Source organism: Tupaia chinensis, unplaced genomic scaffold, assembly GCF_000334495.1.
Source record: "Tupaia chinensis unplaced genomic scaffold, TupChi_1.0 Scaffold000544_1, whole genome shotgun sequence".
Taxonomy (NCBI): Eukaryota; Metazoa; Chordata; class Mammalia; order Scandentia; family Tupaiidae; genus Tupaia; species Tupaia belangeri.
Window position 1 is genome coordinate 3,365,306 of NW_006160056.1, and position 25,820 is coordinate 3,391,125.

The 25,820-nt window shown below is 38.7% G+C and overlaps 1 pseudogene; it reads left to right on the forward strand.

Annotated features, from left to right (window-relative positions):
- Window positions 1-23,740: 23,740 nt before the first annotated feature.
- LOC102486508 (60S ribosomal protein L5 pseudogene) overlaps window positions 23,741-25,820 on the forward strand; it is a 2,953-nt pseudogene continuing 873 nt past the window's right edge.

A 25,820-nucleotide genomic window follows, 5' to 3' on the forward strand; every position in this document is an offset into this window, starting at 1 on the left:
CTGGTTGCTTGGAAGCACATGATTATTGTCTGAGAGTAGCAATTTTCAACTACCTCTTGTATATCATATTTACACAACATCCCTTCTTCTATGAAGTTACTGACTGAGACAATAGTAGAGCTTCAGAATAAGTCCTTGACAGAAGTATGCCTAAAGAGGCAGGTGCACCAACCGATAGCCATTGCCCTTGGTTTCAGAAATGTCCCAGGCCCATCTTCTCAGATCACTTCCTTCTTGTTTGCTGGTAAAAGCACCTGCAACTTAAAAATGCCAAGGTAGCAAAAAAAAAAAGTTGTGGGAGTGCCTTACTTATTTTACACATCCCTAAAAACTTACTTTTAAAACATTGAATAACATACTTTTTTAAAGGATTATTTAATTTTATTTATTCATTCATTTATTTTAATTTGATCAGAGAGAGACACAGAGAGAGAAAGAGGGAAAGTGAGAAAGCAAGCTACCAGGTCTAAGACTCGAACCGTGGTTGGCCATGTCCAGCCCTTTAATCACCACACCACCTGCTGGCCCCTGAATTATACACTTACGATAGGAGAATTTCACATTATATAAAATATGCCAAACAAACATTAATAATGTTTATAATAAACAGTAAATATTATTAAATAAAATATAAATTGATAGTCAATGTGATCTTTTCAGATATTTTAATGACTTAAGTTAACTTCATGCTCAGTCCAATTGATCATGAAGAGACATCCCATTAATGTGGTCTCTAAAGGTCCCAATTTGTCATATGAAATGATTTGTCAAAATCTAATTTGGTGTGTATACAATCAAATATTTTTAAATCAAGATAATTATTTGTTTGCATACATCTTTAACCAAGCATATGAAACATTTTAAAATAAAAAATATTGGCCCAGCCTAGTGGTATAGCCAGTAGTGAACTATAATTTGGCCTTAGAAGTCACATAGCTGACCATGGGTTCAGATCCCAGGATCGACCTGAAAATACTCTGGGCTCATAGGCACCCAATATCTTGACAAGCTGGAGAACTGAAGAAAGAGGATTATGGTACCATGAGACCCCATTGAGAATACTTCTCTCCCTCTCTCTCACACACGTGTAGGCATACATGTACTTTTTATCATACATAAGCAAAGCTTTGTTTAAGCTTCATTTATCCATAATAGAGAGTATGTGCATTTACACGAGACAGAGAGAGCAGGAAAAAATGTACCCCCGGCAAGGCTTGGTCACATTGCTATCCTTTTTCTTCTAATTCTTCATTCCATCAGGGACCTGAACACCTGCAGTAGAGCTTGTAGTGAAACTGATGGGGTCTGGATTTGAACTGCAACTGGCCATGTAGAATCCAACTTCCTCTGCATAGCACCTAACTGCTGCCCCATGGGGTTGGCCCAATAAGTATTTTTTTAATTAATCAAAAATACGTGGGAACCAGCAGTTAGCATAATGGCTATGTCGCTGGACTCCCACGGAGTTGACCGTGGTTCGCGTCCCGGACCCGGTGGCTTAAAACTCACACCAGGCGCATGTGCGTGCGTGCCCAAGATCCTGAGAGGAGAATGGAGGAGAAGGGATTGTGGCGTGACCATCCCCCCTGGGGGGGGTGATTTCTTGCTTTCTGTCTCTGTCTCTCTCTGTCTGGCGAGCGCACACGCCCTATAGCGGGAAAAAAAACTCTCAAAAAAAATACGTGATGAATCTAGACATTATATAAATAAGGATGAGTATTTCTCATCAGTAACTGGAAAAAAAACATGAAATTAAAATAAATTTATAAGTGACCACAGAAATATATTGTAACCATCTCCATAAGTCATAGAAGGAAAGGTAAAAAATACTATATGAGCATATCAATTGATACCAAAAAAGCATTTGATAAAATACAACATCCCTTGATGATTAAGACTCTCAGCAACATTGGCATAGAAGGGACATTCCTCAACACAATAAAGGCCATATATGACAAACCCGTAGCTATAATAACATCAGACCAAATGGGGAAAAATTGAAAGCTTCCCACTAAAAACTGGAACAAGACAAGGCTTTCCACTTTGTCCATTCCTTTTCAACATAGTACTAGAAGTCTTTGCCACTGCAATCAGACAAGCAAGTAACATAAAAGGCATCCAAGTAGGAAAAGAAGTGAAGTTATCCCTATTCGCAGATAATATAATGATAAACATAGAAAATTCAAAAGAATCCACAGAAAAAACTCTTGGAAATGATAAATGAATATATTAAAGTGACAGGATACAAAATCAACATACAAAAATCTGTAGCATTTTTATACACTAACAATGAACAAACTGAGATAGAATTAAAGAAAGCAATCTCATTTACAATAAGCACAAAAAATATAAGATACCTAAGAATAAACCTAACGAAAGAAGTGAAAGGTCTCTATAAAGAAAACTCTGAGAAACTTCTAAAAGAAATTGAAAATAATATAAAAATGTGGAAAGACATCCCATGTTACTGGATTGGGGGAATTAATATAATCAAAATATCAATCAAACCCAAATTAATCTATAAATTCAATGTAATTCCAACCAAGCCACCAGAGATATTCCTCACAGAAATAGAAAAAAACAATCATAAAATTTGTCTGGAATCGTAATGGTCTCATATCACCAAAGCAGTAGTGTGCAAAAAGAATAAAGTAGGATACATCTCACTTTCTGAACTCCAAATATATTACAAAGTTTTGATAATCGAAACAATGTGGTATTGATACAAAAACAAACAGGTAGATCAATGAAACAGAATAGAGACCCAAGAAATAAACCTCGAAACATACAACCAATTGACAAAGGGCACAAGACAACCCAGTGGATAAAAGAAAATCTCTTCAGCAAATCAGGCTGAAAAAACTGAACATCCACCCGCAAAAAAATAAAGCTGGACCCCTATCTCTCACCATTAACAAAAATCAACTCACAATGTATCAAGGATCTAAACATAAAACCTTAAATAATAAAATTACTGGTGGAAAACACAGGGAAAACTCTTCAAGACATCAAAGTTGACAAAGACTTCTTAAACAAGACCCCTCCTCCCTAAAGCTCAGGCAATAATCTTAAAAACGGACAAGTGGGACTACATCAGGCTAAAAACCTTCAGTACATGGGACCAGCAGTTAGCGAAATGGCTATGTTGTTGTACTCCTACGTAGTCAAACGTGGTTGGAGTCCCAGACACAGTGACTTAAACTCATGCCGGGCACGTGTGCGTGCGTGCCCAAGATCCTGAGAGGAGAAGGAATTGTGGCGTGACCATCCTCCCTGGGTGGGGGGTGGTGATTTCTCGCTTTCTGTCTCTCTGTCTCTCTCTGACTTTCTGGCGAGCGCACCGGCCCTATGGCAAAAAAAAAAAAAGAAAGAAAAAAAACCTTCTGCACAACAAAAGAAACAATAATTAGAGTAAGGAGACAACCGCCTCAGATAAGAGATTGATAACAAAAATATACAAAGAAATCAAGTAGTTTACCCACAAAAATAAATCCAATTAAAAGATGGGCAAATGAGCTAAACAGATAACTCTTCAAAGAAGACATATGAACAGCCAAAAAGCATATGAAAAAATGTTCAACATCTCTTATCATAAGGGAAATGCAAATCAAAGCTATAATGAGATACCATTAAACCCTAGTAAAAATGAATAATATTAAAAAAATGATAAGTGTGATGAGACTGTGGTTAAAAGAGAAAACTCTTACACTGTTGGTGGGAATGTAAATTAATACGACCACTTTAAAGAACAATATGGAGGTTACTCAGAAATCTATAAATTGAACTACAATATGACTCTCCCACTCCCTCTCCCCTTAATTCCACTCTTAGGTATTTACCCACAGAATAAGAAAACCCTCAGTCGGAAAAATATTTGAATATCCATGCTTTTTGCAGCATTATTCACAATTGCTATGACATGGAATCAACCCAAATATCCAAGAACAGACAAGTGGATTGAAAAAATATGGCAGACATAAAAAAACAATGATATCCTAGTATTTAATCAAATGTAGACACATGTGGAAGATGTAATGATGAGTGAAGCAAGTCCAACTATGAAAGAGAAATACTGTATGTCCCTGCTTAGTATATACTAAATGTCTGCACTCTATGAACACTATGAAATTGAAAGATTAGAAGGTATAAAGGCATGGTGAGCAACTGTAGCTAGCAGAGACAATGTGGAAGGAGGATCGACAATGGGAATGAGGGTGGGAGGGAGAGAATCAAGAGGTAAAAAAAGAATAAGTAAAATAATTGAATAAACACAAAAATGAAAATTATTTGGTGCTGATAGTGTATTCAATCATTGGAAAAGTCATGACACATTTTTGTTTGAAAAACAGAAAAAATATGTCATGAGTTTTCCAATGACCCACAATATATGGTATTATCTTTTACTGAATTAAAGTACAATGTATTTATGCTAGGAAAATCCATTTTGTATGCTGTAAAGATGTACAGTGATTGCACGTTTTAAAAAAATAAGAAAATAAATCTTAAAAAAAAGAACAAACATGGTGCATGTACTGTACTCTATGGAATGTTACTCAGCCACCAAAAAAAAAAAAAAAAAGAGAGAGACCCTGACATTTGACACAAAGTGGATTTAATAGTACGTGAAGCAAGCCAGACCATGAAAGACAGGTAGCATACATCCTTGCTAAATATTTACCAAATGCGCTCTCTAGTAAAAACAGAAAGATTGGAAGGTATAGCAAGGAGGGCAAGTGTAAATACTAGAGACAGTACAGCAGGAGGTATGTAATGGGGGGTAATAAGGGATGAGAGTAAGATCAGGGAACAAGCAAACAAATGAAACACATAATAGACAGAAATGAAAGTTATCTGTTGATGATAATGTATATGGTAATGTCTTTGACTGGACTAACATGCATTGTGTTCATGCTGGGAAAAATCTTGTTGCACAATGTAAAGATGTACCATGATTAAGTATAAATTTAAAAACTGCAAAAAAAAAAGAGATAGTACTAAATTGTTTTAAAGAATTAAAATCTCCACCTACCAAAAGAGATAGTACTTAATTGTTTTAAAGAATTAAAATCTCCACCTACTATGTAGCTATTTCCCTATGAATGGTTGCCTTACATGGTGGGCTGAGGGCAGTCTCCATCCATGTTAGCTTAACTACTTCACTTTTCACTGGAAGAGAAAGATCCTTTCATTAGTGTAACTTCTATTTTCACTAGTTTGAAATAATGACCATAAAACTTTAAACAGTGGGAAATCTTAAAAAAGCCAGTCATAATTCATTCAAACTCTATGATCCTTGCCAGTTAATCTAAAACTAATTCAGACCCAAATGTAACTTCCTATAGAAAATTGCTGCTTTTCTTGCAATCTAGGAAATCAATCAACTCTTAAACACTGTTTAATCTATAATGTAAGGAAACCACTCTAATTTTAAGGAATTCAAGGGAGGCAAACAGTGAACATCTAGAACCTTTTATTTGCATCCAATTACCCTTTTTATTATAATAAATTTGAAAGAAATGCTTTCAGAAGCTGGAAATTACAAAATTATTTCTTCCTACTATTTGCTATTACCCACATACACAGAAATAATTTTATGCAAAAATGGTCCTACAATTACTCTAAAAGAGGGATAACTCCTCATTTTCATTATTATTTATCCTCACAACAATTCCATAAACCAGATAATATTAATATACCCTTTCAATGGACTGAGAAACTGAGTCTTAGGTTAAATTTCTTGGGCTTATTAAACTAATAAGTAGCAGAGATAGAATTCAAAGTCAGGTTGATTCTAGAGTTAAACTGCTTGACAATAGAGTAAGAAAAGCTGAAAAACAAGGAGTCTAACAGAAGTCTCTGTCCTGGGAAAAGATTTCCAAAGGACATAAACAACCAACACCAAGTTGGCATTGACTCTGAAAACTGAGTCCCTTGAGTCTACATGTAAATGTTATGCCAGAAGACATTGGCTGTTGGAAGACGCTGTCTCCCAAGGACTGAATTGAAGAAGTATTCTCACAGTAGATGAATTTTCAGTGAATTTCAGCCCGTAAGGGAGCAGTCCATCCAAGACCAAACAAATTATGGCTAATAATGGTCATGACCTATCTCTTATTATAGAAAATTAAAAATTCACCATAGCTTCCAACTGCTTCAGTTGACTTGTTTTAGTAAGGATGTTACACTCACAGACTGCTTGCTCCCTGACAGATAAACCTAAGTGAAGTAGTGTCTCACACTGTTGGGAAGAGACAAAGACTACGCTAGACACATTTTGTCTGGGAACGCCACAAGCATTTTCTAGCAGCTTTCTCCCTGCTGGTAAAAGAAAACAAATCTACTTTCTTCTTTTTATTCCCAAGGAAAATGTGCTTTTCTGAGAAATCTGAAATTATAAGGTATTGTTTTAGATATTGCCACATAATTTACACTTCTGGCAAAGAATCTCCCAGCAGCCACAGGGGAGGTGTTTTCATTCAGCAAGTTGGCATGCTGATTCACTCTGATGAAGGTTGTATTCACTGAGATGACCATGGTAACACACTGTCTTTCAGTTGTCCCAACTGGACTCTTTGTTGAGTGGCTTGAATTGCTGTGAATAGATAACCCGTGATACCCACGAAGCACGTTAGGTGGAAATGAACCATGGAAGAGGATATTTCAGGTCTGGCAAGACTAGAGCTGGAACTCTCTTGCCTTGGCCAGGTCCTTCAAAGCTTTCTGTTTCGCCATATTGAAACTTGGCCATTCTTGTCAACCCAGTCACAATGGGGAAAAAAAAAAAAAGAAACTCCATTAATAGGATTATATGATTTGGAGAGTAGAATGTTGTTACAAATGATTTATTTTGAAAGCTGATTTTGTTTTAGTGAAAACAAGCTCAACCCATTACACCAGAGGCTGTGGTGCCAAACACAATCATTTCTAGTTTGAAAGATGTGATTGCTTTTTAATGTGGAAATTTCACAAGGTTACAAAGAGGAAAAAAATTAAACTCCTTTTGTATAACAAAGTCACTTTGGGATATGGGTTGCTATGCCCTGACAGTGTCCAGATACCCTGCCCACATCGTAAGTCAGAAAGGAGAATCAGTTTGATTTACACCATTTCTCAATTGTGTTTTTTCTCATGCCTTTGAAATAGCTTAATAGCTTTTTACCAAAATAAATAGTAAAATATTCTGCAAACTGGAAATACACAGGGTCGGGCAAGGACAGGAGAGATAGAGGAAACAAGTGCAGGTAAAGAAACTCTGTAGACTTGCATATGCACATGTGTGTGCCCATGCACGCAAGTTCAAATTGCCCTCCACTAAAGAGATCTTATTTGCTTTCTCTGGTTTGACTAGACCAACAGCCTGATAGTCTGTTCCCATTTAACCTGGTGCTTGGGTTTCACCAGTTTTTATACTGCCTTCTTTTATTCTTCCCTATACTTCAAGAGACTTTAAAAGAAATGAAGACTCCTCAACTCAATTTCTTAAAAACGTGATCACGGGGTATGGCTGTGATTATCAAAATAGTGATGGCTGTGTTTTGATTCTGCCATGTAAAACGCTCTTCCAACTCTTTGCTAATAGGTAATCCAAGGTAAAGTACTTAGAAAATGGCCAGTGGGATAAAGAAAAAGTGTTTCTCCTGGTAAAAATCACCAAATTGAGAAAGATCAAGAAATTAAGTCATTTCGAAGAGAATTGAAAGTTTTCATGTGGAATGCATTTCGCCACCCTTAAATTAGGCTTTTATCCCTAGTTGAGGAGGATGGTGCTATGAGGGAAAGAAAAAAAATACAGAAGTGACAATACAGCAGCATTTTTCAGAACCTTGGATAGAAATGACACATAAATCATGAAACCTTTTTGTCCTTCTAGTAATTGGTTGTTATTTTTTTGCCCATGAATTTTGAATACATGTCATCCTGTTCTTTATTGACTGGCAGGGGGAAGCCAGGTGAAGCAGCTCTATGATTGCAGGGCTCCTTACAGAAGTTGGCCGATGAAATTATTATTGCATCTGTTGGACATGGTCCAAAAGGACAAAGTCCAAGTAAAATTAAAGGGACCAGGAAATTAAGGGAAAGATGCTTGACAGTTGCTAGGGTGAAATTTTGAGGAAATGAGTTGGAAGTCAGAAAAATAAGCAAAGCAAGATTAGAATGCCCAGTTCTGAGTTTAAGCAAATCCTAGTTAGTGCCTGTCAGTTCATACTTACTCTGCCATTCATTTATCACTCAGGGTAACCTAGAACTTCCAAATCAGGTACTTCCATGTGGTAAGTGTAAATTTCTTTTTATTTTTCTTTTTTAACTCTTCTTTTTTGGTTCATTGTGTTCTCATACTAAAATACTGATGTAGATTATTTTACTTCTTAGCATCAATTCATAGAAGAAGGAAACTGGGCACTAAAAAATACAATTTGGGATCATTATGGATTGATGTTACTGGTGTAAAGAAAAAAGGCTACGTTTATTGAAGGGCTACAATGTTCCAATTATTTCGTATACTTATAGAGCTTCATAAAAATCTTGAGATTGGTATTATTATCCTACTTTGCAGTGAGAAGGGGAAATTGAGATTCAGGTCTTCCTTTTTTTTAAGGTTTTTTTTGTTTTTTTTGTTTTGTTTTGTTTTGTTTTGTTTTGTTTTGTTTTTTGTTTTTTTTTCCAGCAGCAAGAATGAATGAGAGAAAGAAAGGCAGAAACACAGCACACCAACAAGGTCTTGGCACCACCAGCCACCTACAGCCTCAGCCAGCCCTAGTTCTTGGGCACACACATGCCTGGCATACTCAGAAAGATCTCCAGATGCAAACTCAAAACCTTCCCAAGTGGGTTAGAGTCACAGAGCATCATCGCTGTTTGCTGTTGCTTCACCGGTTAGCCCCAGATGCAGGGATTTTAAGAACCCACAGTTCTGTCTACTTCAAAGGTCCTGCTCAGGACCAGCAGATGGTGTAATAGTTATGTCGCTGGACTTCCATGTAGTCTACTGCAGTTCCAGTCCCAGACTGGGATGCTTAAACTCATACCAGGTGTGTGTGCATGCATGCCCAAAATCCCAAGAGGAGACGGGATTGCAGCATGGCCATTCCCTATGGGGAGGGTGATTTCTCACTTTCTGTCTTCATGTCGCTCTCAGTGTCTCTAGCCAATGTGTGTGCCTTATAGCAAAAATACCTCTAAAAAAATGTTTTAAAAGCTACTGCTCATTCTACATCTGCCTTCCAACTATACTTGAGGTAGCAAAAGCCTGTTGACTCTCCTGAGGACTGGACTTATTCAATAATATGAATTTAGTTATTTCTCCTTTTAGGACTTCACAGTCCCTGGTTATAAGACTTTGGGAAAAGCATTTGGATGTCTTCAGATGAAAGAACAGTGAAACCTTATTTTCTATAGTCAATTAGATGGCTAGCTAGCTAGATAGGTAACAAAATAATCATACAGCGCCATTGGCTACATGAGTTGGTCCAGCAAATAAGGCTCTGAGACCAGTAACAATAATAGTGTCTTATGTTTATATTCGTTTTTGTGCCTTTTCATATGTATTTTGAAATTCATCCTCCCAACAACTCTGTAACTAAGAAAACAGAGATTATAATTTCCCATTTGATAACAAAAAGCTATGAGTTCAAATAGTCAAGTAATTTGTTCTTTATTACAGAGATAAACAAAAAACAGATATCTAAATGAGCCTGACTGGTTTTTACTCAGAAGTCAATTCTCAGTCCTCTATGGTAGAATATGATTCATGTCCTATTTAGCAAAGGGGCCCTAAGGAAACCATGTCATCTCTAGGCAGCCTTCTTCCGTGTTGCTGATCACACTGTTTTGTTTGTTTGTTTGTTTGTTTGTTTGTTTGTTTTTGAGAAATTTTTGCTATAAGGCATGTGCAGTTACCAGAGAGGCAGAGAGAAAGTGAGAAATCACCCTCTGGGAGGATGGCCATACTTCAATCCCCTCTCATCTATTCTCTTCTCAGGATTTCAGGCATGCACATATGAGTGCCCAACGTTTCAAGCTACCAGAACACAAACCTCAGTTGACCATGCTGCAGTGCAGCACCTTAACCACTACACCATCCGCTGATCCCGATTGCACTGTATTTTAAATTATTGCCTCACTGTGAATTTATCAACTGTGAGCTCCTTGAAATGAGAATCTCTCTTTTCCCTGTTGGGGAAAAAAAAAAAAACATTTTATTTAAGCTTCTAAATTGAACATAGTACTAATTCTTAAGTCCCATCACTCAGAACTGGCAATTGTCAACATTTTGAGAGATTTTTTTTTTCTGTCTTTCATCTCTGTGTTCTTAGTACCTAGCGTAATGACCAGCACATAGTGAGTATCCAAAAAACATTGGTTAGATTTAACTATAGGACCTGTAATTATGGGAACTAGTGTGGACTTTGTTACTTGGTATAGAGGTAATATTTTAGATTTATTTTGTTATTCCTGAAGTTGTCATGTCTAAAGTGTTTCTAAAATATTAATCCATATTTTACTCTTTCATGGTAAGATGACAATGATCATAAGAAGCCTTTGGAAAAATGACATCACTTACTCTGTGTGTGTGTGTGTGTGTGTGTGTGTGCATGCGCGCGCGCGTGCCAGTGTGTTAGTTTTTGCTATAGGGTGCACGTGCTCACCAGAGAAAGAAAGAAAGTGAGAAATCACTCCCTAGCAGGGAGGGCCACACTGCAATCCCTTCTCCTCCACTCTCCTCTCAGGATTTTGGGCACAGATGCACAAGTGCCCAGTGTGATTTTTAAGCCTCCAGGTCCAAGACTTGAACCACAAAGCTGGCCCTGTGGGATCTAGCACCTTAACTTCCACACCATCTGGTAACCCACTGTGTGTTTTCCTAAAGGTGAGCTATATTCACATTCCTACAGCAGTATCCCCACAGTGAATAAGTTTTACTGGCCTGTTGATTGATGGTTTCTTCTATTTTTTTTTTAAAGATTCCTTCTTGAATTTCAGTGGTTGCTAAGACTGCACAGTCTACACAGGAGTAGAAAACTACGTGAAACCAGACTCTAAGCTCAGAGGGTAAGCATGCTCACTACACCAGAAATCATGCTGCTTCATCCCAAATGTACTAAATCCTTCTGTAATGTGTGGTCAAGGAGTTAAATTCTGAAGGAAAATGCAAGCAGCCTAAAGTAGAAACCATATATATCTGTCTACTTTAGCCTCTAAGCCTATGGCAGAACTCTATAAAGGAAGATGGCAGCAAAGCATCTTACTGTTGTCTTAAAACAACTTTGCCCAGTAATGATAGCCTCACCAAGTGCTTCGAAGGAGTTATACAACAAGGGCCAAAGTTTGGGTTTGGAAAAGAGGAGAAGCAAACTGACTCTGCGGTTTGTTATGAGATCCTGGGAGGAGTTTTGAGTGTTGCAAAGAGTCTTTCCTCTTCCAACTCTTCCAGCCTCCTCCTACTCCTTCATGAGATACATTCTTTTTCATAGAATCTTGGCAGGCTGAGTAAGAAAGGCCAATTGGAGAAAAAGACCCTTCCACTCAGGTCTCCTTGGCCATGACCTGTGAGGAAGGCCCCATAGAGATCAGAAGACCTCTTTCATTGAGTCTGTCCTATTGAAAGGAGAAACTGCTTTGTGTGATGACTTTATGGCAAATGCTGGCAAAAGCTTTGCCCTGCATACTGAGAGACATTTCTGACCGCAGCTCATGAACCACACTTATTTACTCTGGCACATGCCCACTATTTGTTCATAGGCTTTCTGTCTCTACTAAATGCGTTCCAATTTTGGAGGCTAAATCATTGCCAGTAGTTTCCAGGACATTCCGCTAGGCTAAGCAAAATTGCCCTAAGCGGTAGTCAGAAACCACTGGGGTAGTATTGTAAATACAGGCTATTTGCAGAAAATGAAAGATACTGAACATCTTATCTTTTTTGTGCTACAGACATCCATGGGTCATATCTTGCACAAAGCCATGCAAAACACTAATAAGAAACAAGAGGAGGATACAAGGGCTTTCATCCTCACGAGAGCTCAGAAATTATACTTAAAATCACATCAAAAGTTGGTCACAGCCTAAAACAGCTGTAAGTATACGGTGGCCATGTTCAGAAGGCAGGAGTGAGTAGGTGCAGCCTAACCAGTAGTAGTCTTTTGCCTGGTATGGATTTTAAAATGAATATATTATCTGAAAACAGTGGAACAGTGATAAGAAAAAATGAAAGTTCTCATGGGCTTCTTAATCATTTCTTCATTCAGTGATTTTCGCCTCATCCCGAGGTGAGTCATCACCCTGGGACTAATGATGGCTTAATGGGCATGTTCACCCATGCTGACTTTAAGATCCGAGATAATTGGGAAATTCTCCATTTGTAATAAAACCTCCCAGCACTACTGAGCTGCATCTTCATATATTCCCCTAGGCAGGGACTTAAAGAAGGACATATTACTTCCCTACAGATAGTGCTTTTTGCACATTGTTTTTCACTTTAGATATGTTTCCAACCAGAGCAGAGATTTTATTTATATTTGTGCATCCATAATGAATAAATGTGCACATTATAAATTTAGCAGCTTTGCTATCGGCTTACCAATATGACCATATTTGTGTTCGGAAAAAAGGAGAGATGTTCACTGCTAAAGCAAATAATCTACCCAAAGTAATGATGGGGGATGACTACAGAATTTTTTCAAGTACTTGTATGTTTTACAACAGCTCTTGAGACTTATGTAAACAAGTCTTTTTCATCCTAAGAGTTAAAAAAAGTTAAGTTAAAATAAACCACAATTCAAACTCCCTATCTCGTATTAGGAGGGAGAAGAAGGGTAAATGTATCTGTATCCACGTGTATTCTGTTAACATTTCAGATGTTACAACTTTGGGTAGTGGACAGCATGAAGGGCCACTAGGTAGCAACAAGGCCACCACATCAAACTGATAGTGAAGTAGAAGAAACATTTGACACCTCCCACCTTCTCTGCCCTCTGTCTGTTTTTAATTTTGCTAAATCATTCCCGTCTGGAGATTGTATATTTTAAGTTTCCTCTCCAAGCAATACAGAGGTACAGTGTCGGGGAGCCTGATCTCAGAACCAGGCAAAGATATGCAAAAGCTGTAAAGGCCCCACACCACAAGAAAGACAGACAGGGAATAGGGTGGCTTCATAGCTAAAATGACATTAGCCTTCACGCATGTGCAGTAACTGAGAGGATGACACTGGGAGGCGTAATGTCTCTCTCGTGGTGAATATAAGACTATGTGTGTTCATGTTTTTTAAAGTTAGTATCTCTTTAAAAGTTCTAAAGGTAACTTCTTGAGAAATAAGAAGTACCATGAAAGGGACCAGCAGATGGCATGGCGGCTGTGTCACTGGACTCCCACATGGCCGACCATGGTTCCAGTCACACCAGTGGCTTCAAACTCATGCCAGGCACATGTGCCCGCGTGCCCAAAACCCCAGGAGGAGAATGGAGGAAAAGGGATTGCAATGTGACCATTCCCCTTGGAGGGGGTGACTTCTCACTTTTCCTCTCACTGTGTTTGTCTTTTGCTCTCTCTCCAGTAAACACACACACCCTAAGGTAAAAACCTCTAAAAAAAAATAAAGAAAGAAAGAAAAAGGAAAAAGAAAGAAAGTGGAGAAAAAAAAAGAAGAAAGAAAGAAAGAAAGAAAGAAAGAACAAACCACCATGAAATTTTCTTGGAAAAGAGACTCCACAGCAAAAGACTTCAAAGTGAGCAGATTTGCCCATCATAAATATGATGATAGTAGAAAGGGGGAAAAAACTGGTGACAAAAAACAAAATGTGTATTGCACGTGTGCACCTGCATAGGAGCATTGCAAGGCTATGGAGCACATCAACAGTGAATCTAAGAGAAAAAAATGCTGGGGCCGGCAGGTGGCATGGTGGTTAAAGGCACTGGATTCCCACATGGTCAACTGCAGTGCGAGTCCTGTGCCTGGTGGCTTGTTTTCTCGCTTTCCCTTTCTCTCTCTCTCTCTGGTCAAATTAAAAAATAATAGTAACAAATGGAATTAAATAAATAAATAAATATTTTTTTTAAAAAAAGAGAAACAATTGCTATGGAGATTTACAACAATTAAATGAAGAAGAAATAATAAAAATTTAAAAATTAAAAATAAAAAGAGACAGACCTGGCAGCTTGAAACACAAGCTGGGTGCATGTGTGTGCATGCCCAAAATCCCAGAAAGAGAATAAGGAGAAGGGATTCTGGTGTGGCCATCTACCTGGGTGTGGGGGCTTGAGGGGGGGGTTGATTTCTCATTTTCCCTCTCATTGTCTCTCTCTCTGTCTCCCTGGTGAGCACATGCACCCTATGCCAAAAATCTTAAAATACAAAATAAGAAAAAATAAAATAAAGAATTAAATCCAATTTAATTTAATTTTTTAAAAGATTTATTTATTTAGTTAGTTATTTTAATTTGCCACTGGGCATGTGCACTCACCACAGAGAGACATAAAGAGAGAGAGAGGGAAAACAAGGATGCAAACTTCCAGGTCTAGGACTCGAATTGTAGTCGGCCATGTGGAAGTCCAGGGCCTTGATCACCATGCCACCTGCTGGTTTCTTAATTTAATTTTAAAAAGAGGGGGAAAAAATTATCCTGCTGATGTATTCATGAACAGCTCCCAAATAAGCCACTTAGATATGTTTGGGAGGAATTTCAAATTCATACATCCTAGTTATTGACTTTTACATATGCATGCGTGTTTCTAAACTACATACAAATCTACAACATGGGTATCATAATTGTTTCTACCTCTAGAGTAACTCTGAGGTTCAAATGTAAACAAAGTTAAGTGCTAAGCACTGGGCTGGCAAGAGTCAGTACTCTGAAATTGCTATCTGCCTCTTCTTTCCCTCTGCACTTACCAAGGAGCAGGCATCTCCAGCTTGAGCTTGTGAAAGTCCAACAGTGAAACCTCTCGTTCAAGACAGGCATCTCCCGGGCTCTGCTGGAGCTGAATTCAGACCTGAAGGCATAGCTCAGGGAGTTGAACATCAAGGAAGACAAGAAAATTAAAGTGAGTGGTGGTCAGGAACTTATCATAATCTTTTTTTCTATCCCTCAACTGGAATCTTTCCAGAAAATCCAAGTGCAGCTGGCATGGGAGTTGGAGAAAAAGTACACTGGGCAGCACACTGTCTTTATTGCTCAGAGGAGAATTTCACCTAAGTCAACTGAAAAGAGCCATACAAAAAATTAGCTGAAGCATCCCAAGCGCTGGACTCTGACACGCACAATGCAGTCCTAGAGCAACTTGGGTCTTCTCAAGGGAAATTGTGGGCAAGAGGATCCATGTGAAGCTGGATGGCACCAGGCTCATCAACGTTCACCTGGACAAAGCACAGCAGAACAAACTAGAACACAAAACAGTTTCTAGTGTCTACAAGAAGTTCGTGCGGTTGGGGCCAGCAGGTGGCATGGTGGTTAAGGGCGCTGGACTCTTACATGACTGTGTTCTGAGTTCGGGACCTTGTGGCTTGCTTTCTCACTTTCTCTCTCTCCCTCTCTGGCTCTTGCTCTGTCCCTCTCTGGTCAAATTAAAATAAATAAATAAAGTCAAATAAAAATAATTATTTAAAAAAGAAAAAAAGGGGACCAGCAGTTAGCATAATGGCTATGTTGCTGGACTCCCATGTTGTCGACCACAATTCGAGTCCCAGATCCAGTGGCTTAAACTCACGCCAGGTGTGTGTGCATACATGCCCAAGATCCCGAGAGAAGAATGAAGAAGAAGGGATTGCGGCGTGGCTATCCCCCCTGGGGGTTAATTTCTCACTTTCTGTCTCTCTGTCTCTCTCTGTCTTTCTGGCAAGCGCATGTGCTCTATATCAAAAACCTCTCAAAAAAAAAAAAGTTCACAGACAAGAATGTTAATTTTGAATTTCAGGAGTTTCAGTTGTAAAGAAAAATGACTAAATAAAGTAACACTTTCTAACTTTTTTTTTAATGCTATCTGCGTGCTGGCAGGTGGCATGGTAGTTAAGGACTCTGGACTCTCACATGGCTGACCACGGTTTGAGTCCTGGACTTGGCAGCTTGCTTTCTCACTTTCTCTCTCTCAATCTCTCTCTGTCTCTGCCCCTCTCTGATCAAATTAAAAATAAATAAATAAAGTTAAATAAAATAGTCATTTTTTAAAAATACTATCTGCTGTTATTATCTAGAGACTTACATGATACAGGAATTTTTTAAATGTAGTGCAATAATGATAACCAATAGTTACAGAAAAGAATAGCCTTCACCCTAATCAAAAATTGCTTCAGTCTTTTTTCATCTTTTACATATACATTTTTCCCCACTCAGGGTTATTACAACTCTATGAATTTATCATCACTGCAGCATTTCACACCACAGTAATAATCTCTTGACAGTGTTAATATCATAGTTTTTGCAGAAGGAAACAGGATGATAAAGGCTCACACACAGCTCTGCACTGCGTTTGGGAGGGAAAAAATCCTTCTGAATGGCATTCGTTGGTGTTTTCTCCATGTCACCCTTTAGAGGAATGATAAAACTACTGACTTACTCTTTGCTAATAAAGCTGATGCTATTTATTACCATTCTGTAACCTCATCACTCTTACAGAAAAATCCCTGCTTTGTGATATGTGTCTAGTTCCAGCGCCATTCTTTCCTAAAACTCAACTGTCATGACTCCAATTTTTTTGCTTAAGCATCTTTCTGTATTGATTATTATTTAATAGTTATAAGAGCACAAAAATTACCATAAATGGGGCAATAATTTGCAAATGAAGACCAGAGATTCATGGTGTGTATATGCATGTGTGTGTGTACACATGTGTGAGGAGGTGCACTGTTGCCAGTAATGGAAATCCTGTGCCCTGTGTGCATTTATGCATGTGAAAGACATGAGTTTACATACAGAAGTTGCCTAATTCCTACGAACCACCAAGGGTGCTCTTGATTCTCACTGGAAATCAAGGTAAGTCACATGGGAAATTTTTCTATGAACTTAAAGTTCAGAGCCCTACCTAGTCAATAACTCAGTAGTTGGGTTCTGGCTAGGCAGCGAAGATACTCAGAAAATCTTGGCTTACTAGAGCTAAAACGAAACATAAATAGTGTCAAACGAAAACTGTTGTGGGCATTTTTTTTCCCCCAAAGTTCCTTGACTTAAGCTGTTATGTAATCAAAAATAAAGTATGGCTGCTGTTTTCAAAGAGAAAGTGGGAGAGCAGAGTGAAGACTGGATCTGATACACACAAGCACTTAAAAGAGGCAGGTTAGGGAGATTACAGATTCTAAGTAGGAAACAGCTGCAGGCATTGCTGAATCACTTGCCTTTCTGATCTTTGAGGAATAGGCTGTAGGTAAACCATGGGGTGAGGCCAGGAGTGCCTGGGTGAAGGTGCATGTGTTCATGGGAGGGTGTTGTGTACCTTCTCTCCGTGCCAACCCCCAGGGAGGAGAAAGATGTACAGTCCTTGGTCCTGTTGTAAGAGCAGTCAGGCACGTTCTCCTACTATCTCGCACCCTGCCAGCAATTCCTTCCTCAACTGTGATAGGATCTGTCTACGCAGAACAGATATTCCAACCCTTTGGGGCTCCAGGACTGAGTCTTCACTACTCAGAGCAGGTTGTTGTCTTTATGCACGTTTTTAAGCATGCTAAAAAATGTGTTCTTGTCTCCAAAATATGACTCTCATGAATTTGAAGCATAGCTCTTCAAATTTCACCACTGAAAAGTCACATCTTTGAGTTAAAAATACTTCTGCTCTAATCACCATGAAGTGTAAAATCCCCTGTCTTCCCGCATTAGTAATAACATTGTATTACACCACTTTTACTGTTCAGGCTCTCCTTATTAGAATACAGTATAACTTCCTGTTCCCTTGGAAAGCAGAAATAAATTTTCAGTAAGAATAGAGCATGCTGGGACTGGTGGGTGGTGTGGTGGTTAAGGATGCTGGATTCCCACAATATGGCCGACCATGGTTCAAGTCCTGGACCTGGAGGCTTGTTTTTCACTTTCCCTCTGTGTGTGTGTGTGTGTGTGTGTGTGTGTGTGTGTAGATATTAAAATAATAATGATGAAATAAAGCTAAATAAAATAATTCTTAAAAAAAAAATAGAGCATGCTGCAGGTAGAATTTGACAAGAAATTTGTTCAACATGAAAAGTGAACAAGATCCAGGGACCAGCAGTTAGCGTAATGACTATGTCTCTAGACTCCCACGTAGTCGACCGCAGTTCATGTCCTGGACCCGGTGGTTTAAAACTCACGCCGGGTGTGTGTGCGTGTGTGCCCAAGATCCCAAGAGGAGAATGGAGGAGAAGGGATTGCGGCATGGCCATCCATCCCCCCTGGGGGGTGATTTCTCACTTTCTGTCTCTCTGTCTCTCTGTCTGTCTGGAGAGCACACGCGCCCTATAGCAAAAACCTCTCAAAAAAAAAAAAAAGTGAACGAGATCCAGAGTATATCAGGTCAGTAGGGGACCACACCAAGGGAACCTTGGGTAACCAGATTATAACTTCACACTCTAGGTGAGAGAAAGCAGGAAGGAAGAGAAATTCCAAAATAGGTATGTGTTGCCAAAGAAACATTTCCCATCATATTCTAAGGCTGGCCCTACTAGAGAGAAGAACTTTTGGCAACTATATTGTGGAAAATATCACAGTCACACACACTACAACCCATTCTCCATGTCCACTCTGTCCCTCTGTCCATTTGGGTGACTTACAGTTTCCATGGCAGTCTCTAAGCTTTTCTGTGAACTTCGATCATGTCCCAGATTTCCTAATTCTGATATCCAAGCTCTGGCCTTAACACATCAATAAATCCTTATCACAGTGCTGGCTGGAAGGCAGTAAGTAAATCTCTTGAGAATTGCAGAGCATTGCACAGATTATTCAAAGTAACCCTGACAAAAGAAGACATGTATTGGGTATTTCCTGTTCCATAGTTAGCAATAGGTCATTATCGGGAACAGCAGTTAGCGTAATGGCTATGTCGCTGGACTCCCACGTAGTCAACTGCGGTTTGAGTCCCGGACCCGGTGGCTTAAACTCACACCGGGCGTATGTGCGTGTGTGCCCAAGATCCCGAGAGGAGAATAGAGGAGAAGGGGTTGCGGAGAGGCCATCCCCCCTGGGGGGTGATTTCTCGCTTTCTGTCTCTCTGTCTCTCTCTGTCTGTCTGGCGACTGCACGCACCCTATAGCAAAAAACCTCTCCAAAAAAAGAAAGAAAGAAAAAAAAGGAATAGGTCATTATTTTTATCCAAGAAAAAATGAAAACTTTCTTATATTGTTTTGTTAAAGCTTTACATTCTTCTGCAGGTCTTTATTCTTTAAGAGAATTGGAGATGTTTTTAACATATAATATATAATATGACCTGTTAATATGGTTCCAATGGAATTGGTTTCCCAGAAGACTAGAAGCCTTGTTTATCACCCCACCCCTTCCACCTGATGCCACTACCTCCCAATCATAAAACTTCTCTACCTACTCAGGGATTACAGGGCTCCTGGGGCAATTCCCCAGGCCATATTTCATAAACAGGCTCTGGGACTCCTGGAAAAGAGGCTGTTCCCACTCACCTGGATGGGGACTTGCCAGATTTTATTGTAGGTTTTCTAGGACAATTATGTTGGAACAGTTGGGAACCAGGACAAGTGAGGTAGAGTGAAAGAAGTGGAGTTTGTGCATGAAATAAGAAAAGAATTAATTATTAGGTGATGTTTCCTTTAGCTCTTCAGTTCAGTCTTTTCAGTTAGGGGGCAATTTAGGAGCACAACTTGTTGGTAACGTTTTAATTTTGATAAAAGTATATCATTTGTTTAGATCAACACCTGAGGAGTGTCATTGATATTTCAAGGTCCGTCCAGGTCTTATGATAAACTGACTATGCTGGTAATAATATTTTAAATGTATATACATGTTAAGTAGAGAAGCAGGGAAGAAAAAGGGAAAAACATACTTTAGCCGCTTTGTCTCATTCGATTTAATTTTTAGGCATGGTACAAACAAAAAGATAAAGTCATTAGGCATCATTCTCCCAAATGCACGTGTTTTACTGAATGTATAATTTACTTTCACAGCAAATGTGTCAGGAAGGGGAAAAAAAAAACCAGCAGAATTATCCATAGTTTACAGATGGGTTACAAAATAACATAACAGAATTTAGTTTCTCGCTAGTTGCTTGTCTTCGCGATTCCACATTATTAAAAAGACTTATTTTTATATTGAATTAACTAGATGCTTCAGTGCTATGAGGACACAGGTCAGATGGAAACCATTAGTAATCAGTTTTTCAAAATTAAGCAGTGAATCAATGATAGTGCTGCTATTACTAACAAAAGCCAAGAAAACAATTGTAGAAACATGTACTTAGAAATGTCATTCTACTCATCAACTCAGAAAATCTTCCCTTGTGAATCACAGAGATTAAATAGTTTTAACAGAGATTATGTCTAAGAAGGCCACCCAGATTCTCCTTTCGATTGCTCACTCCCCAGTAGCAACTACACAGACATTCAATATCTTAGTCCAGAAATACTTGTCTCATTGAAATGAAGTACATTGGGTTTTTCATTCTCTGGGCTACAATTAGTAAAACACCGACTCTTTCTACAAGATGATGTTACCAAGTCTCTCAAAGATTCTTGTGTGGATGATAATGTGTTTTGTATCCTCAACTGGACTGGTGCAAAGCATATTCATGTTGGGTAAATTCAACTTCCAAGCAATGTGACATTTAGTGATTAAATGTATAAAATAAAATAAAATAGAAAATGATTCTTGTGGATTGAATAAATGAAATACTCCCTGAACAGAGCTAGTGCCTCTGAATAATTTTGATCCTGACCCAGCTAAAGCAATCTCTACATTTTGGTCTTGGAATCTGGGGAGGAAAACTAAAACAAGTGGTCATTACTGGAGGGGGCTTCGATAATTACTTTAATGGGAGAGAGTGATTTTATGTGAAGGTCTTTGTGACAACTCAGGAAGAAACAATCAGAAGGAAAACTGTTTTCACAGCTTGTGACAAAGTAATACTAATAAATAGGAATGGCGCCTTGATCGTTCATTCCACAGACCCTAATACTTTGGTTGACCATATAATTTATTGTGCAAACCAAGACTCTTAGAAAGTAAAAGGTAGGGAATCAAGGGGGGGAAAGCAAAATATATAAGAATCAAGAAATAGAAAACTATTTGTTGACAATAACATGTGTGTAATATCCTTGACTGAGCCAATATACAATGTATTCTGGATGGAAATTCTCATTTTGTATACTACATTGATGTATAATGAATAACTATAAATAAATTAATTATTTTTAAAAGAGAGGAAAATAAAGAAAGCATTTTTCTTTTTTTGGGTTTGCAATGAACAATTATGCTGGAACAGTCGGGAACCAGGGCAGTTCAGGTACACAGGGCATACGGTCTCCCTACTAAAACAGAGACTGATTATGAGAGCATACTGGCATAGGGCAAGTTTCTAATTAATGTTGAATATGAAGGAGGTTTTTATAAGGAGTAACCACACTGATTTCTAACTATGGAGAGGAGTGATGTCCCAATCATATCATCTTTTTTTACTGGTTATTAAATCAATAAGCTTATCTTGTCCAATGGTAGTTTATTGTTATATATGTATACACACACACACACACATACACAACAGAATTATACACACATACATGTATATATATCAGACATATTGAAAAATAGATTTTTTAACCCTGGCACTAGTTACAAGAGCATAATAATGAACGTATAACCTGAACATGAATGTCTATTCCATGGAGAGTAACCTACTACTGGAAGAGGAGTTTTTATTTCATCTTATAGTACTAATGTTTTTCTTTCTTCTTTCTTTCTTTCTTTCTTTCTTCTTTCTTTTTTTGAGATTTTTGACTATAGGGCATGTGTGCTCACTAGAGAAACAGAGAGACAAAAAACGAGAAATCACTCCCCAAGGGAGATGGCCATGCTGCAATCCCTTCTCCTCCATTATCCTCTTGGGATTTTGGGGACACGCGTACACACATACATTGTGAGTTTTAAGCCACCCAGTCCAGGACTCAAACCATGGTCGGCCCCATAGGATTCCAACAATGTAACCGTTATGCCATCTGCTGATCCTCTTACAATGTCTTAAAGGTAATATTCATCTCAGATCATCTTGAAAAATAAGAGACCAGTGTTGGCATGGAATTTGGCATTTAGTAGGTACACAATAAGTATTTGTTGGAAAAAATGAATGACAGGGACTTGGCAGAATAACTTCTTAGAAAGAAATACAAACCCATAATATATAATAATATATTTCTCTTTATTCAACTCTTCTTCACTAGTTGCATCTAAGCGATAAAACACACACTAAAGTCAATAAACGACCTGTCTTTAACATTCACAGTGCATGGACTGCTATACAGAACCTACAGAAGAGATCATCTTTCTTTGTATAATGATAAGTTTAAAAGATAAAACTTTCTTTTTATTTAATTAATTTCATGACAAGTGATTAAGCATGTTTTCTCTTATTTTAGTGAACATATTCTATTCCAAATTCTAGAGAAGGAATTTGAAGCTAATGTTCAAGTTAGATTAAATAAAAGAGAAGAATCTTAAAAGTCTGTGTAGAAGGACTTACAGAAGAAAGAAGAAATTGGAGTAATAGAAAGAAAGAAAATAATAAAACAATAGTTAGGGACTATGTTACTTTTAGGAGAAGTCTGGTGAAGAGTAGATAGAACTTATTGGTACTCTTTTTGCAAATACTTATGGGTCCATAATTATTTCAAAATAAAAAGTTAGAACAAATATTTTAGAAAGACATAAGAAAATTGAGATGAAAATATGAACTGTCTTAATACCAATTTAATGTAATTTGAATATACTAAAAGATGCTATAGTAAACCTCTGAACATTCTTTAGTCAACATTATGGAATTTTTTTGAGTACTTTCTCTATACCTCACTTTTCTAAGTGTTGATGATACAGCAATGAAAAAGACATAGTTTCTGATCTTATGAATGTTATACTATAGTGCAGATGCATAATAAGCAAATAATAGTCAAATGGATGTGTACTATGTCACATGGTGTTAAAAATAAAACAAGGTAAAGCAGTGGAGTGAGATTGGCAAATACTTTATAGAGAAGCTGTTCAAGGAAGGCTTCCTGAGAGCGTGACATTTGGGCAGAATGAATGGAGGGAAGTGAACCCTGTGGCTACCTGAGAAAAGAGCATTCCACGCCAATACTGCAGTAAGTGCAAAGGTCCTGGGGTGAAGCACACCCATGTCAAAAAGCAGCAAGGATGTCAGTGGCTTGAGAACAGCGAAGGGGCAGAGACAGGGGATGAGTTCAGAGATATACGGTGAGCACAGGAAGCCCTATAGGCCTTGAAGACCTTTGTATTTTACTCTGAGTAATAGGGAGTCATTGGAGGGTTTTGAATAAAGCAATGACATAATTTGATTTATATTTTTTTGAAGAATCATTTTGACTGCTATTAGTGAACAGACTTTGAGGGTGAAAGTTTGAAACAGGGAAGTCAATTGATACTATTAAACTAATCCAGGTGAGTGAGACTGAGGTTCGAACTAGGGCTTTAGTGATGAAGATAGTGAAAGTAGTCAGTGTTGGAACATATTTCCAAAGTCACGTTTTGATTGAGTTGTCATTTACCAATACATAAAGGAAGGTGATGGCAGGTGAGTCTATCTGTTTTGGACATGTTAAGTTTGGATGACTGTTAAAAATCTAAATAATGGTGTCAAGAAGACAAGTCTGTAAGTTTAGATATGGGTTGAGTTTAGACATAAAACTCGAAAGTTGCAAGCATGGAAGTGGTATTCAGTGTTGACAGGATGAAATTATCAAGGGAGTAAAGTCAAATAAAGAAAGCAAATGGCCCAAGAACTGAGTTATGAACAGTTCTGACATTGCAAGGTGAAGAGGATAAAAAAAAAATAAAAAAAAAACACTCAGGGTAGCCTGTGATGTAGGTGAGATCCAAGAGAGAAAGGTATGCAGATCAAGAGAAAAAAAAGTCTACTTGAGGAAGGAGAAAGTGATTGACTATAACCAATGAACTGAGAGATAGAGAAAATGAGGACTGAAAATGGATCATTGGATTTAGCAAGGAGATACCATAAGTGGGGGCCAACCAGTGGCATGGTGGTTAAGGTGGCTAGCTCCCCCATAACCATCTGCCTGGTTTGAGTCCTGGACCTGGTGACTTGAAAAGCACACCACGCCCATGTGCATGCATGCCTAAAATCCAGAGAGCAGAATGAAGAAGAAGGGATTGTAGTGTGGCCATCCTCCTTGGGGAGATTAGGAGAGGGATACTTTCTCAGTTTTCTTTTCTCTCTCTCTCTCCCTCTCTCTGTTTGCTTCTCTCTGGTGAGTGTATGTACTCTATAGAAAATTTTTTATAAATAGTAATGGTGGGGCCAGCAAGTGGTAAGGTGGTTGGGGTGGCTGGATTCCCACAAGGCTGACTGTGGTTCAAGTCCCAAACCTGGCAGCTTGCTTTCTCATTTTCCCTCTTCCTGTCTCTCTCTGGTCAACTTTAAAAGAAATAATAAGGGCGGCCACAGGTCTCTGTTCTGCAGGATACGATTTGTTAAAGTTGTCAAGAATAAGGCCTACTTTAAGACATACCAAGTGAAATTTAGAAGACAACTAGAGGATAAAACTGATTACTATGCTCAGAAATGCTTGGTGATCTGGGATAAAAATGAGTACAACATACTCAAATACAGGATGATAGTTCGTGTGACTAACAGAGATATCATTGTCGAAACACTTATGCCCGTATAGAAGGGGTACGATAGTCTGTGCAGCTTACGCACACGAACTACCAAAACACGGTGTGAAGGCTGGGCTGACCAATGATGCTGCAGCCTACTGTACCAGCCTGCTGCTGGCCCGCAGGCTTCCCAATAGGTTTGGCATGGACAAGATCTATGAAGGCCAAGTGGAAGTGACTGGAGATGAGTACAATGTAGAAAGCATTTCTTTTCTCTCTCTCTCATCAGGTCAACCTGGTGCCTTCACCTGCCATTTGGATGCAGGCCTTGACAGAACTACCACTGGCAATAAAGTTTTTGGGGTCCTGAAGGGAGTGGTGGATGGGGGTTTATCTATCCCTCACAGTACCAAATGATTCCTGGTTATGATTCTGAAAGCAAGGAACTTAACACAGAAGTCCATCAGAAGCACATCATAGGCCAGAACATTGCAGACTACATGGGTTACCTAGTGGAAGAAGAGGAAGATGCCTACAAGAAAGAGGCCTCTCAGTACATAAAAAACAATGTAACTCAGACATGATGGTGGAGACGTCTAAGAAAGCTCGCACTGCTACATGAGAGAACCCAGTCTATGAAAAGAAGCCCAAGAAAGAAGTTAAAAAGAAGAGGCAGAATCATCTCAAAATGTCCCTTGCCCAGAAGAAAGATCAGGTAGCCCAGAAGAAGGCAAGCTTCCTCAGAGCTCAGGAGCAAGCTGCTGAGAGCTAACCAAACAATTTTCTATTACTTTATCCCAGATAAAGACAACAAACTTAACAAAAAAGGAAAAAATGAATTAATTGGGACCAGCAGTTGGTAGAATGGCTATGTCACTGAACTCCTATGTAGTCAGCACAGTTCGAGTCCCAGACCCGGGCGCATGTGCGTGTGTGCCCAAGATCCCGAGAGGAGATTGGAGGAGAAGGGATTGCAGCGTGACCATCCCCCCTGGGGGGGTGAGTTCTCGCTTTCTGTCTCTCTGTCTCTCTGTCTCTGTCTGGTGAGCGCACGTGCCCTATAGCAAAAAT